At 38.1% G+C, this 14,501-nt stretch overlaps 1 long non-coding RNA gene across 2 annotated transcripts in view; it reads right to left on the bottom strand.

Moving 5' to 3' along the window:
* Positions 1 to 617: 617 nt before the first annotated feature.
* The window catches only part of LOC149033506 (uncharacterized), an 88,652-nt gene continuing 74,768 nt past the window's right edge, over positions 618 to 14,501 (bottom strand). For both annotated transcript variants that reach the window (XR_016178869.1, XR_016178870.1), the window contains one exon: positions 618 to 711. This is a non-coding gene — a long non-coding RNA (uncharacterized LOC149033506). The remainder of the gene's footprint in view (positions 712 to 14,501) is intronic.

Genomic DNA, 14,501 nt, shown 5'->3' with positions numbered 1-14,501 from the left:
CTGTCGTAAGATCTTATTTGCTATTATACACCTATAATTAAGTATGTCGAGGAACGTTGTAAGGTGTATAAGGAATTTTGCGCGATATTGAAAGATATAATATTCAGCGAGTTAGTGCGTTGAACGTCTTAATAAACCTTCAATCTTCATCGGAAAATGGTGGAGAAAATTTTCTATAAATTTCTAGCGAGAGAAAAAAAATCAAATTAAAATTATAAAGTAGAAAAAAAAAATAACAAACGTGTATTGTACTTTAATCACCGTTTTTCGCAAAAAGGAGATTACCTATTATATTCATCTTCCCCGTTCACGGTGTGCAAGTATAACGTAAAGGTACTTTCGAGACATCTTACGACGCGCGCGTTACACCGTGGAAAAGCATTTGCCAAAGATCCACCTATCTATCCATTATTTTCCTATTTTCTTTGCGCTTTTTAAACACGACTTTAACTTCAAATGAAATTTCTTCTTGTATCAAATTTCAAGAGAAATAGAAAAAAAAAGAGTAGGAGCTTAATAAATAAATTTAATTTGTGACTTTACGAAAAGTGATATACATCGGTAATTGATGTCTGCCGTTGCAGTTTAGTTAGAAGTTTCGTTGTACTTACTGGTATTTTTTCTCTCTATACTGTGGTAGTACTCCGGCAACGAGACAACCTAGAGTCAGGTACACTGCGAACCAGGAACAGTCCATTGTAATAGGTTGGGCTGTAACAGAAAAGTAAAGAAGACTCTTAGAATTATTCTGATCTGTAACTTTTATTTCTTGGCTGCTTTACAAACGACTTTTTTTAGTATTTCAAATAATAAACGAAAAGCAATCCCTATTATAAAAAAAAAAATTTTATCGTTGGTACGTAATACTACTCTTTGTAATATTGTCGTAAAATAGTCGGGACGTTTGAACATAGGGTGGAGCATTCCGTCCATCCCTCGAAATCCTCTGCGTTCGGAGGGTAGTATCTGTTCTCTCTCTCTCTCTCACTCGACCTCTGATCGAATTCGCGTGAACGGTCGTTGGTATTAGCAGGCCATACGCGAGCAGCCTAGCAATCATCAAGCTCCTCCATAGTAATCGATCGTTATAATGGCCTTCACGTCATTGACAACTTGTCGAGCGTTAAAGCCGAGCTCTGACGCTGTCAGAAATCAGAGAGAGAGAGAGAGAGAGAGAGAGAGAGAGAGAGAGAGAGAGGAACCCCTGTCGACGAGAACTCGTCGATTATTGACCTCGATTATTCTACCACCACCCAGCAGCACCCTACCTCTCTGCGTAGTCACGAATACGTATCGTCTAGTTCACGTTTATTCTTCGCGACAGCTGTCAGACCTATTCGCAAAAACGAATTAGCTACAAAACGAGAACAAAGAGAAATTTTACAAATCGTCCGGAGGAAACTTCGAGAAAAGGAAACTAAAGAGGTTTTCCCGTCTAACTAGGGTAGGGTAGGGTAGGGTAGGGTAGGGAAGGGTAGGGTAAGTTGCTGTAGCTAGTGGTAATGGGATAGTTGAACTAATCGACTACTATCTATTTTGCATCGCAATAGCTTTTCTCTTTCTCTCTTTCCCAAATAGTTTCTCCAACTAAACTCGATTAGATACAGTTTACATTGGAAATTATGGTAGTTTGCCGTTTACAAAAGTAAAACCTTCTATACTCTAAACTCTTATCATCCGCTGACGTACACACATTTAAGAAACTTTGAAACTTCGAGAGGACTGTCTGTCTTTTATTTTATAGAATACTACTTACACGCAGTTTTGTATAAAGGTCCATTCGCGCGCGCGCGCGCGCGTTTTATCCTTTTACGTTGGATACGTATCATTAAACTAGATCATTTGCTTCGATAATATACCTTACTTTTCGCGTATTATTTTAGAACGAACTCGTATGTATCCATGGTCTCTCTTTCTCTCGTTAAGATACCACTCGATCGTTTATAAAACTTAGCTAAAGTTTGCAGCGTACAACGTGGGAGAGAGAGAAAGAGAGAAAGCTTACTACAAGCAAAGTCTCATTAATTTCACGGATAAAGCGTTGCTGCCGTTGCAACGCGCGAACGAAAGACAGAGAGAGAGAGTGAGAGAGAGAGAGAGAGAGAGAGAACAAACTTTCCTTGGGTTTAGCCACAGATAATATCCATGGAAACTGGTGGTAAGGTTTGAATGATGCTCGCATAAGCTGGCATGCGAAAGCACGCGGCGCTTTGCCGCGAAAATGCCACGAAAGAAAGAAGAGATACTAACTCGAGAGTCGAAGAAACGACGGGTTCTTCTTTAAAAGAAGCTTCAAAAGCTCTACCTACCTCTCACGCCACCTTCGACAAACACACACAAGCAACAAATTCACTTGAGACTTTTACATGCGTTAAGATACAACTATCGCGAGTATTGTTCAAATTTTCATCACGTTTTTCATCTAACGCAGATACTTTGAATTATCTTTGTACGATAATTGTTCCTTTCTTTTTTTTTTTTTTTTAATTTAGTACATAAAATCGTCGTTCGTTTACGTAAATTCTTCGCGTGTAGAAATGTCTGTATGAAACGCTCGTTTTCAAACTGTCAAACCTATCCTGATTCGCTGATAAAAATAAAAAAAAGGAAAATAAAAAAAGGGAAATAAAACGAAGTTACGTAGCAACGTGCATACGTATGGGAATAGATAGTTTTATATATATATGTAGCAACGGTCGGATGAGTAAATTCCCATTCCGGATTGCGAGAGAATTCGCCGATTTGACTCGATTTAACAAACCGCGCGCTCCACATACATACATTACGAGAGAGTCCGGTGTGTCCGTCGCACGTTTTCCAAGAGAGACAGAGTCAGAGAGAGAAAGAAAGAGAGAAAACGAATCTGTTTGATCCCTTTGGAATCGTATCGTGGGATTTAGGAAACAAGCGTGGCGCAAACCGCAATCTGACCCCATGAATTAACCCTTTTACCATTTCTTCTCTTTTCACTCTTCTCTCTCTCTCTCTCTCTCTCTTATTCGTAAGATCTATTTTCCACTTTGTTCGGTCGGTTAAATTTCACGAATAAGATTCGTGAGGTTACGTGAGGTACGCGAAAAAGGGGGTTGGTATTTCATATTTCGTGCAGAAACTCGTTTTACAATTAGCTAGGATAGAAGATCCTCTTGTAACAATTTTCCTACTATCCGAAACGATAGAGAAAGAGGGTGGAAAAAGGGGAATGACTAAAAGCGCGGCGACGAAATGAATTTCGTGAAAATGAAATATTTGCCCGAATTCCGTAAAGTTAAGACAAACAACTACTACTAGCGATGCTCGAAAATTTACCAAAGAGAGAAAGGGAGAGCATTTCATCGTAATCGTATTCGTTTGATCTCTTACTATGAATAAATGTACGCTTTTCAAGCAGCCAAAGGTATTTAAGGTTTACCGGATATAACATTATTCTATTTCAAAGTAGAACAATAGGATCGGATGCGTGTTAACGCATAAAGTTAGCTTTGCGTTTTTCAAGGAAAGACGTTTCCCCAATTTTTCTCTTCACTTATCTAATAGTCGTTAGAAAAGGGTAAACTTTAATCAACGATATTATTTTCGAATTTTCCTTTGAGAAATAAAAAGAACAAAAAAAAATACGATATCTTTGGCAATCGTTGAATGAGCAAAAGAATGAAAAGTATTATATTCTAGAGAGAAGAGAGATACGAGAAATGTCATTCGCGGAAAATCCCCGAGATTCGTGAAAGCCGAATCATATTTTTCAAGGTTGACCCGAGAGATCTTAAGAAAGGGAATCCTTCGCGGATAATTTGGTTGTATTTTTGGAAAAATCCCTTCGCGTTTATTTCACGAGAGAAACGCGTGCTGTTCAACTAGGAAGGTTGGAAGGAAGGAACGAACGAACCAATGGGCATCTCCTTTTACTTTTTCTCTCTTTCTCGCAAGATCTTCTTCGAGAGACGACAAGCTTATCCTTCTTTCTGAAGCGGGAAAGGGTCCTCTCTCTCTCGTAGAAGAAGAGGAAGAAGAAGAAAATTTCTAGACAAGCGTAACGTAAATGTCCCCATTTTCTCCAGAGGATAAATATCGTCCGAGTATCGTCCTTGAGAAGGATCATCTCCCAAGAGATCCTCTCGTATACCTTGGCGAACGTGTATCCGTCTAGGCACTGTTCTTACTACTACTATTACTTGCTTTATTCTCGCGCCTTTGGCTTTCTCTCTCGAACCACTCTCGAACCTCTCTCGAACCTCTATCGATCACTCTCCACACCTATAACCTTCGCGGAAGAGGAAGAAGGAAAGGTAAAGGAACTTGGCCGAAGCTCGTTTCACGCTCAGTCGCTTGAAAATATATTCCCTGGGTCTTCTCTTCTTCTTACTTCAACGTAGAATACCACCATGGTTCTTCCTCGTGCTTGCTTCTTTCGAATAACTCGGAGAATAAGCGAGTGCAATTAAAATTTAAAGCGTCACCGAGCACCTACCATCATCTCTTTCTTTCTTTCTTTCTTCCCATGAGACATGAAAAAAAAAGAAAGAAAAAATAAAAAGGAATTTTTTCACGTTTTCCCTTATCGAATACTTTTTCACTTCCTTTTCTTTCTCTTACCTTATGAAACATTTCTCTTGGATATGGTTAAAGAGTTAGAAACTAGAAAAAGATTTGTCGGAGGAATTTTCCCCATCGAAACTTGGCCCGTGTGTATCTATGTATGTAAGTAAGGTCGATAATTAGGGCTCTTTGTCACAAGGATTCAAAGTAAAGTAAGGAAAAGCTTACACTCGAAAGTACCCAATGGAACCCAACTTCCTCGCTAAGTAGCTCTCTAAAGATTAAACCGAGAATCAATGTTACTCACTCTCTTTTCTCTCTCTCTCTCTCTCTCTCTTTCTCTCTCCCGTCTTTCACCGACATACGGAATTATAGTAGTTCGTTAAAACTTCCTTAGTTATCTCCTTACCGATTGATCATAAATATCATTCATTGCCAAAAATGTAATCTTCAAAACTAAAATCGTTCGAGACTTGTACCAATTTTTCACCGAAAGATGATATTAAGAGATATTAACGATGCTGCGTCCACTACTGTCTGCTGCTGCTGCTTCTTCCTTTTCGCGTTTTCCGAGATGGAATTTAAAATAAAAAGAGAGAAAAACGTAGAGAAAGAAAAATGAGGAAAGGGCCGAGATGAAAGTTGAACCCATCCTTTCCGTAAGAGAGTACCAAGACGAAACTCTTGAATGGTACAAGACTCTGTCGGTGCGCTCACCGACTCTTCTCGGTTCTTTTCTAGGTTCTTTTCTAGGTTCTCTCTCCCGAGTGTTTCCACTCTTAATTTTCCTTCCTCGCTCTTATCATCGTCGTCGTCGTCGTCGTCGTTTCGAAACATTTTTCTTCCTCACCGTGATTTCTTTCCTATCGTTTTCCCCTACTTTAAACAATACTTACTTACTTACTTACTTACTTACTTACTTACTTACTTTTCAACATTTGCATTCGCATTCTTTCTAATTCCAATAACAAATGGACTATTTCGATTTTGACAAGAACAAACTCAAATTTGATATCCCATTTCTTTTTGTTCATTCCACGCTTCTCGCAATCTCACGCAAAAAAAAACGAGTTTCATTCGATGCGAGGAAAAAAATGTGATGGGACGAGAGATATTGTTGAAAGGAGGTAAAAGAGGAGGAGGAAGAAGAAAGAAAGAAAGAAAGAGAAATAAAAGCAAAGTACAAATTCACCAATTCCTCTCATATATATCCTGTCCCACCTCCTCCTTCTCTCTCTCTCTCTCTCTCTCTCTCTCTCTCTCTGGAATGCCCTTTCACCCCTCAAGGGGAGTTCTTTTCAGACTATATTCCTTATTTGTACCAGATGCCTTCGAAGCTCCCTACGAACTCGCTTAGCCGCTTATATTAGCTATGCTAGGAACGAGAAAATGAAATAACTTGTTCGAGAATGATTCAGGGAGAGAAAGAGAACGAGAGAGAGAGAGATAACAAGAGTTAACGTATTTTCTTTTCAAGTTACGATTTCTCGAATAGTCTCGAATAAAGATATCAAGTATTATTCGTAAGATTTGCAGTAGCTCGAGTTGAAATAATAATCGTTAAATTCGGAGATCTTTTCAAAGTTTACGAGCATCCGGATAGGAGAATTTTAATATGCACCGGGTTTTGCGTTAGAGAGAAAGAAGGAAGAGAGAGAGAGAGTTAGAGAGAGAGAGAGAGGATTGGTCGTATAACGCAAATAATGAAGCAGCCGATATTTCGTTTCATCGTCTCTCGCTCGAGGAGGAGTCATGCCAAGGCCACCTTTTCCTCCCACTCTCCGAGCGCGTAGACTAATTAAATTATAAAATCTTATGAATAAATAAACGGCACTTTATAAAGGAAAAGTTAGCCGAGCGGGGACAATGAAATTCAAGACGAAGACAGAAAAAACTACCAACTTTTACGTCGAGCTATGAATTCTTTTAAATAAAGAAAGCACGATGAATAAATATAATACAATTTTGCGAGTAATGCTAGAGAAGAAGATGAAGAAGATGAAGAAAATGAAGAAGATGAAGAAGATGAAGAAGAAGAAGAAGAAGAAGATGAAGAAGATGAAGAAGAAGAAGAAGAAAAAGAAGATGAAGGATCTTTTGCTGCATATTTAAAATCTGCCAATGTTCTCGATATTAATCAGCGATCGTAGCTTTATTATAAAAGTTGAATTGGATTTTAATGTGTAATCTTGAATGGACTTTCCTAAAGAATCCGAATAGATAGAGAGATCTTTTAGCGTAGAATATTACTCGTTGGAAAAGCCACCTGTTGATAGACACAACGCTTCGAGTCCGAACAGTGCTCGGCTTATCCCTATCTTCTTTTTCTTCTTCTTTCGATTACACTTCCTTTCATCTTATCGTCGATACTCGAAAAATCATTGGTTCTCTCGAGGTGTGTGTGTGTACGCGAGGAAACTCGTAAGGAGTCAGGAGAAAAGCTTTGAAAGAGCCAAAGCAGAAGATCCTCGGGATGTTCCTGTGGCACTTAATTAACCACCTGATCGATACATCCTTGAGATAAGTTTGGTCTAGCTTGAATTTCTCTACCAGGAAGAGATCGCAATTCCCGCGTGCATCTTTACCAGGGATTAATTTAGTCTCCTACTATCTTATAACTAACAACCGCAGGATTGACGAAGACGATTAACGGAAACCCGTTAATACCAAACGCTAGTGTAAGACGCAGCATATAAAGTGACTAAAGTTAAAATTACATCTAACAAGAAGAAGAAGAAGAAGAAGAACTCTCTCTCTCCTTCCTTCCTTCCTTCCTTCCTTACTTCCTTCCTTCCCAGTGGTCGATGCTTTGTGTCGGAAATTCGACGAGTAGCTTGTTCCTTAATTAAAGGTGAGAACAAAATCGAACAGACTTTCGCGAATTTTAAGTAGTTTCAACTGGGTCCAACAGGAATAAAAGAGAATATCGAGAAAATGTCTAGGTTCTAGGAAAAAACGAACCGATCGATAAAAAAGTCAAGTAAGATTGTAAATAACATAATAATAATAAATGTCTAGGTAAGTCGAGTCAACGTCAAACAGTTTTCTCTCGTTGTTGGTGCGCACGAGTAATCCTTGAGAAAGATCCTCCGAATGATTATTCTCTCCTGGTAGGACGATTTCAATAACCAGCGACTCCGCGCACGTCGATGATCGCGACGTGCGAATTTTAGCACCTGCGTACGCCTCCAGTTTCATCATCACGCAGGCGTCCTCCTCTTCCTTCTCCTCCTGTCGAACACGCGAGTTGGAACGACACCCATCGGATAGATAGGAGGACGCGTAAAATCTGACAAGCATGATTTCCCATAAGCAATGTCCATCTAATCTATTCGTCTAATCATTCCATCTCATTTACAAGATGATTAATATTCTACTCCTGCTATCGTTTCTTTATCTATCGATCGATGATCTAGCTTTAATATTTCAGCGAGTCAATGAACTTCTATGAATTTATGCGAGTTACGAATGCATCTCTGCGATAAGAAAAATCTAACAAACAAAAACTAGTATTCAACTGTAGCGCAAATGTGGTGTTGCATGGTTGTTGTTGTAGTCAGGTTCGTAAGAGAAGGCACTCCTTTCGCTGCTGTTCGCCTAGGATTCAGAGGTGCAGCCTTCTACCTGGCTCAACGCCTACACCTCCCACTTTCAATCGAAAGAGATCCTTTCCTTAATTTACCTGGGTCATACTCCAAGTCCTACGCTACTCTACTGTCGGTCCTCCTTCCTGGAATCTCTGAAAACACGTTGCCCGATGGTACACGCTGTGTTGTTTCTTACGTATACGTATACGTATACGTGCGTGTGCGTGTGCGTGTGCGTGTGCGCGTGTGTGTGTGTGTGTGGCAAGGACCACCGATCGTGCGTTAACGCGTATTCTTTAATGTATAAAAGTCCATCGAAAAGTAGCTTGGGTTCTAATTAGGAAAAGAGTTTGAAACGTTTCGATCGAGATTAGTGGGAAACATCTGGTGAACGACAAATAAAAGTCAAAACTCTTTGCATCTTTCTTCTACATCTCTCTGTCTGTTGAATATGGGGAAAAGTCTATAAAGAAGATTATCTGGACATCTAGGTGCTAGAGAGACGTCGAACGAGTCGTCTAGATGATTTCCACGACTGCGAGTTAACGGGAGAACATAAGATAGTAGGAGGAAGCGAGCGTGCGCACTTGGAGGAGGTGGAGCTGCGATAAAGTGTAAGAGCGTGGTATAAAGGAAACTTAACGCTAGAAAGATCCGAACGAAGAGGAGCACGAACAGGAGATGGAGGTGGATCCAAAGATAACGGTTAGATAGATAGTCTCTCTAACAGGTAAAGGAGCCACGAGCCTCGACCGAGATTTCCTTTTCAGGTAAATTCAACGAGCGTGGGCGAGCAGGGTAGCAGACATCGCAGGATGTTGTACACCTGCCTGCCAACGGAGCAAAGGTGTATTCACGATGCATCCCTCCCACTCCCACTCCCACTCCTCCTCTTAGCACCACACCTCCTCCTCGCAATTTCTACTCGACGTTCTCGTGGCATTAGACTCGTCATCGGCTTACATTAGATGATAACAACCGAGAAGGGAAGATCGATCGTTACTTTTACGATATCAAATCGATCGATCGCCCAACATTATCTCGTTGACAGAATTTTCCAAAGCGATGGATAGTTAGAGGTGTTGCATTTAGTTAGCTTTTAATCACAATTGAGAAAGAGAGAGAGAGAGAGAGTATATACTGTATAACGCGATACAGTGTCAGGGTCATTCGTGGCAACCCGCGTAATTTCACATTTATATCATAGTTATGCTAATTACGCTCGCTGGGTTATTCCCAGCGTTGGTAGACGTTTTGAATAATTTCCCATTGCGCTGGCCCTTGTCTCCCTTTTCAAATATTATGCGTAATTACGTGCAGGATTATTAAGATGGCTCTGGCAAACGAACAAAAGGGAACAAAGGACGACTCGGCGTTTCGTTACGCGGTTAGAAAGAAATTTTGCCTTAATTTAAACAATTACGTTGGCCTTCGAGAGGAACCACTAACCAGAGTATACGGCATGCATACCAAATTCGGATTACTCTATCGCATTTTAATGCGATAAATCCTTCGTCGTGGCATCGAATCTCATAAATATTCACAAGAGAATCCTCGTAGGCCGATTTAGAAAATAATACGTGCGCTTGGGAAAGGTCAAGGCGATCGAATTACCTCGATTACGATAGTTCGATCGATTTCGAGATATTGCTCGCGTGTCTTTTTTCTTTCTTATTATTATTATTATTATTAAAAATATCGCTTCAATCATTCTTTCATTGATAAAACGTATCAAATGATTATTTAAAAGGATGACTAACTTCTATGAATATCGAATGAATCGATAAAAAATGAAAATAAAACGAATTTGAATGTCGCGTGTGTAAATTCGAACATTCAACGAACTATTGACTTTTCTCAACTCGGTAATTGAAATTAGACTTTAATTAGGTTGCACAGTTTCTAGGATGGAGACAAACCAAGTGGCATAGTCGCGAGTTTCTCTAATGGTTCGAGAACAAGCGGTTTAGAACGTTGTTAGAAGAGGAAGCCATAGCTTTGAAAGGGTTAAAACAAAACGTCTCCTCCTATATCAGAGCGGTAAGGAAAGCAAAGAGGTTCGTCTGGTATTCGTGCGCAGATAAAGGCACGATCCAGGTGATTCAGGTGCGCGAACAGGTGTTCGATACCAGGATGGTATACCGTAAGGAGGTACAAGTATGTTACTCCTGCAGTCGCGACCATTTGAATACCTTTTCTTTTCACTATTATTAGTTTTAATCACATGCGTGAAGTAGATAAGTATATAAACAGGTATAAATGATTGTTTAATCGAGCAAATAAATGAATCGCTTGATTATGTTAATTATCTAACTAATTTTACAATTAGATTAAGATTTCTACAGGAAATAAATAAATAAATAAATAATTTATGCATAATTAATAATATAATTAATGTATAATTTAATATTCATAGATGTTTCGTAAAGACTTTAATGAACTCATCCGATAGTTGGCAAAATATTAATCGAATGTTTTTTCGTAGTAAAATAAATCGTAAAGGAAACTTTCAAAAAGAGAAAAAAAAGAAAAAGAATAAAAGGAGAAAGACATTTTGTTTAATTAATCGGCAGAGAGATGTAGAGAGAGAGAGAGAGGTAGAAATAACGGGACAGGAAGCAGGTGCGTATCGTTCGGAAGTCTTATGACGTGACAAATAGAAAAGAGATAAATAAACTTTCTACGACGTCTCTCTATATACCTACTACCTATGTATACTAATCGACACTTTGGGATTGGAAAGAAAACCGGTTTCAGAATGAACCTTGTCGATCTCTCGCGAAAGCTAATATCCTGATCGAATGCACCTGTTTACTCACCCGAAGCCAAGATTTACCTATTCTAAGCTATGCCGAGGAATTCAGGTTGTAACCCTTTGCTAACTTCTACCTCTATTATGTTTTTGATCGAACAGACAACCTAGTAAGTAAATTCGATCTTCTATATGCTTTCCTCCCCACTTCCTTCTCTTCTTTACAAGCGGTATCGATGTTTAATCGAATATATATTATAAATGTAATCTAACGTTCTTCATCGAGCTGAGTGACATTTAACGAGGTTACACGAACGAACGAACGAACGAACCGACCGACCGACCGGTACTTCACTTTTTTTCTCTGTCTCTCTCTCGCTGGAACGAACTACAACTTTGTTGAAAATGTTAAATATAATCGATTCCAATATCACGTTCCTCCTGTACTTTTAAACGTGTCCCTAACATTTTATTCGATATGAAATATAAGATACTTTGCATAACGTACGTTGATCGAATTTTTGCGAATAATAAATAATTTTGTACATTAAAGAAAACGTACACCACTAACTTTTGGTAGAAAATAGTTCGATTTAATTAGTCGTACGTATTAACTAGCGACTATTATTACTACTACTGTATATAAGTATAACAAGTATTATAATCGATAATGTTATTTTTTTCCTTTTTATAATTTCTCCATATAGTAATAAAAAACGTTTAAAAAGAATTTTCGCGTTAATTAGCGACAATACGGTTGCCGATAATTGACGTTTCTGCACAGGACGAGGACAACGACGACGACGACGACGACTACGACGACGACAACGACCAAACTTTGTAATGGCGAAACTTCCAAAGAAAAAAAAAAGCCAGGAACAAGAAATTGAAATAAAATAAAATTACGAGACGATAAAAATAAGTAGGTATCGCGAAAAGCTATTGTTATTCCAATCAATGTTACAAAGTTATACAACGTTCGCACCTGGAAGGGTCGAATTTAAAAAGTTGCAAATTTTTATTTAACGAAACCACGCTAACGCGTTGGTTCTATTGTGCTAATAGCTTTCTCTCGCGGGAAAATATAAAAGAATAAAAAAAGAAAAAGGGAGAAAGAAAGAAAGAAAGGGAGAGAAAATTGACAAACATTAGTTTGAGAACACGGCACGTTGAAAATGGTTGGTCAAATAATTGACGATATTAAAGATCCATCGATAAAAGTCAATAATCGCTTGAAAAGAAGACCTACGAGTTTACCTCAAACTACTATTTTATATCGTTAAACACGACTAAAAAAGAAAATAAGCTGTAACCGAACCAGAGTCGACCTATATAAGGTAAACATTTTCTATCAAAATCAAATCGATGAGAGAAAATAAAAATAAGAAAAAGAGAAAAATAACAAATATATTATTCATGAAGTAGTTGTGATTAATATTTTCGTCAATGAGGAAGAAACATCATAGTCAGGATCGTAGAACTAGGTGTTTTCTACCAGTTTGAAGGATTTAGAAGGATATTTAAGAGAAATGCGCTTATTTCGTTGCTGGAAGATGCAACTCTCGCAAAATGACATGAATCGTTTTGAGAGAAACGACAAAGAAGGTAGGAAGTAAATGTGAGGTATTAGCGTGGCGATAATATCGTCGTTTTCTACGAACAAAAGAACCATCGAAGCCTTCAAGCCCTTTTTAAACCACCCACACACCCCTTTTCTTTTTTCTTTTTTTTTTACGTCATGCATTAAAAGGAAAGACTAGGATTCGCTAACGGATTGTGCCAGAGAGACATTTTCAGAACGTACCCGCGATTAAGTTCTTACCCCAAGGCCACCGACTATTATACTTATTTATATCACCATTTATAAGCATTTAAAATATATATATATATATATATATATATATATATATACTTTTTGTCAAATGTGTATATTAAAGCAGTGCTTTTTATTCTCCATTTGACGAGCGCACATTTCGTTTGAACTCTAAATACATTTTTTTTTTAAATCACATTTAAACGCGCCCTAGAACACGTGTACTTTTTTCATCAGTCTTTTTCGAAGCAACGAAAATTAAACAAATTTTATTACCATGTAAAAATTACAAGGAAAATTGATAAAAAAATAATTGTCAATTATTTGAATTATTTCCAATTGAATAAACGGAAACATAAAAATATAGTTGGGCGAAAAAAAAAACACTGAACAAAAATGAAAATAACGAGCGCAATCTTAATGTAGCATGTAGACGATGTTTCGACTAAATTCATCAGAAATATTAGGTTATTTTGTAACGAGATAAGCGAGAAAGTTTGAAATTGAAAAACAAAGTTTTTCAAAGTAGCCGGCAAAGTGTTTGGTCGAAAAACTTCTTCTTCTTCTCCTCTCGTGGTTTTTCGAAAGTTGTTGACCTAAAGCGTGATACTCGCTTCGAACGAAATAATCCTTTTTTCTTTCGAAGACAGATATACAGTATAGCGGGTAGTTTGATGTTCGATTGGGAAAAAGGGAGGAAAGAAAGTTGTAAGTAGGTTTGAGAAAATACCACACCGAGGTTTCCGGAAATGAAAGGTTCAAACGTTACGATTAATAACGGGTTAACCAATAGAGAAAGAAAACATTACCGTTCTTGCAATTATATTTCCACCGATCTACGTGACCCGACAGATATGCACCTACGAGTTATGTCCAAATTACTATTGGACTCTCTCTCCCTTTCTCTTATTTCTCACTATAATCAATGACGTAATTTCGTTTTCTTCGAATATTAAAATAATGTCGTTCTAATGAAAATGTGCAATAAGACGGTGTTGTAATTTACACGCTAGTTAGGTTATTAAATTGAAACAATAGGAATCTTGTTAGATTACGCGAGCAAGATTACAATGAAATGAAATGAAACCAAATGAAAATGAAAATGACCTCGTTGAGAATCGTCTAATAATAAAAGAAGTCATTTCCGAAGCTGCTGAGAAACAAATAGAACTAGAATATATCGAAGGAAAAGCGTGATTAGAAATTAGAATGGAGTTTCGTAAACGAGTTAGAAACGCGAATAGACCGTGATTCGCTCTCGTCGCGATAATGGCCTTGTGTGCGATTCAGCATTCGCGCAGTTACGACGCCGCACAACAGCCGATAACGTTAACGACGAGATGCATGCAGGAGGAGGTTCACGCATTTCGTACTTAAGCAAATTGCCAGGCAAATATTCGGGCTGCAAATGCTCGTTATCAACAAATTCTCTCTTCCATAAGAGATGCATCGAGATGCATTCGATTTGATTCATATAGTTTATGTATTAACGTATTACTACCACGACACGATCTATCTTCCGTTAAAACTTCAACGTGTTACACATTATTTTTTTGATAGGAAAGTGTGCGTTGACGGATTAGGGAAAAAAAGAAATTAGAGTGCAAGGGATTAATGACATTTTCTATCTCCTACGGTAGGACGACGCGTTATATACTATGCAAGTTATACATTATACATGGTATTATAACGTGCATTACGTATTACTCGTCGTGGACCGTACTAAATATATTATGCAGCTTGCCGGTAATGCTTATTCCCTGGCTACAAGTATAAACATATCCTATATGTATATATACGTACGTTTACATTA

The sequence above is a fragment of the Polistes dominula genome, unplaced genomic scaffold (genome assembly GCF_049000335.1).
Source record: "Polistes dominula isolate Pdom_NZ unplaced genomic scaffold, Pdom_raw_medaka contig_373, whole genome shotgun sequence".
Classification (NCBI taxonomy): domain Eukaryota; kingdom Metazoa; phylum Arthropoda; class Insecta; order Hymenoptera; family Vespidae; genus Polistes; species Polistes dominula.
The sequence above is the reverse complement of the archived record's forward strand: the minus strand, read 5'-3'. Positions and strand labels throughout refer to the sequence as shown.